Genomic DNA, 2007 nt, shown 5'->3' with positions numbered 1-2007 from the left:
ATGCATTATGGGAAATGACGTCATAAATAGAGGCAACTAATTTGGACGGTAGTGTGGGTCCTGGAAAGAGTCCTCCAGCAGCGGTTTGAGCGATATGAATTAGGAATTGGGTCTTCTCTAGCCCATAGATATCTTATATAAGGATGCCGCATCGACCGCTAGCTTATTGGCGCTGACGAGCCCGAGGGCCGCCATCTTAAACCGGTCAACATCTTCACCATAGTGACAGGATCAATGAAGTGTCAGCACATTTAATCCATCATATAACGTTCTCAATACTTAACTGATTTTCACGCGGGTTTTTAATGTAAACTTCATACATGTAGCTATGATAGTTATTTTTATATTCACAGTGGGATTAACAATAATAAAATATTCAGACTAGACTGTAGACAGGTATCATATACAGACACTCTTCTATTTATAATATTTACCTTTATACCGTACAACCCAGACCTGGGCATTCTGCGGCCCGCGGGCCGCATCCGGCCCTTTGTGCGTCCCTGTCCGGCCCGCGTGAGGCCAATTATAAATTACAAAATACATTTTTAAAAGTATCTATGTCGAGTGTGCAATACAACGGTGCTGCTTTTGTTTTGAAAATCGTTATTTGTATTACTTCCGTGTGGACGTATGCGTGTGCGTGATTGTGAGTGAATGTGAACAGCTGCAATCACAAATTACAAAATAAAGTTGAAAAAACATCTATGTCGTGCGCGCAATACAACTGTGCTGCTTTTATTTTGAAAAGTATTATTTATGGGCGTGTGTCCGTGTGTAACCTGCGAGTGAAGGTGCACATGCAGCGACAAGTGATGCACGGTTTACACCCGAGACGCTAAAAAGAGAAAAGTTGATGAAGAATGGCGTGTTTCCAACAAGACATGGACTGCAAAGCAACGTTCCTTCTAAGGTGCGCGCCTGCGCAATTGCGCACTGCTCAAGCGTCCGCTGAGCGCAGCAAATATATGCCGCGCACCAAATCAAATCCCATCTGAATTCTAAACAAAATAAACATATTTATTCTATGTAATTTTGCAATGCAACTTTGAGTGACAGTGACAACAAGCGGCCCTAACGGTGTTCGTCAACACCGTTCAATTGAACACCGTTCAATTATTGTAACGTCTATCGAGATGCTTCGAGGACAGGAATTATATCGATCACTTTATTGAGCAAAACTGTTTATATTCGGACATAACCACACCAAAAACATGAGTAAAACAATTCTATCTCGAAAAACTAGTCATTTTCTGCCGTACAAACCAGGCCAAAACCAACTTGTCATCTGTCACCAACACGCATAGCACTAAACCACTGGTGCGTTGATGGCCACACAAAAAGTCGGACAACTCAAACACCACACAAAATTACACTATGACTCCTCAGTCATACGTGTGCTTATTTTACTGTCATTTTTTATTAATGTTAATTTATTTATATTAGTCATGGAATGCTGTTACACACACTATGTTGAAGTATTACTATTATTGTTATTAATTATTATTATTATTATTATTTATCTTACGGTATATATCAAAAATAATATTGAGCAAAATTTAATTGAAATATTGTCGATGTGGCCCTCCAGCAGTGCTCGGGTTGCTCATGCGGCCCCCGGTAAAAATTAATTGCCCACCCCTGATATAACCTATGCTTTTTATACCCTACTCATCACCTTTCTTCATAAATGATTGTTGTAGTGGTACTCATTGGGCTAAATCTGATACTCATTTTGTGCCATCTCATGCGTGCTGGTATGACAAAGCTCCTTGAATATAAATACATACATACATATATACACATTCATATATATATACAGTACATATATGTATATACACATATATACTGTATATACACTATATTGCCAAAAGTATTTGGCCACCCATCTAAATGATCAGGTGTCCTAATCACTTGGCCCGGCCACACGTGTATACAATCAAGCACTTAAGCATTGAGACTGTTTCTACAAACATTTGTGAAAGAATGGGCCGCTCTCAGGAGCTC

Source organism: Entelurus aequoreus, linkage group LG07, assembly GCF_033978785.1.
Source record: "Entelurus aequoreus isolate RoL-2023_Sb linkage group LG07, RoL_Eaeq_v1.1, whole genome shotgun sequence".
NCBI classification, from domain to species: domain Eukaryota; kingdom Metazoa; phylum Chordata; class Actinopteri; order Syngnathiformes; family Syngnathidae; genus Entelurus; species Entelurus aequoreus.
Note: the sequence above shows the minus strand (reverse complement) of the source record.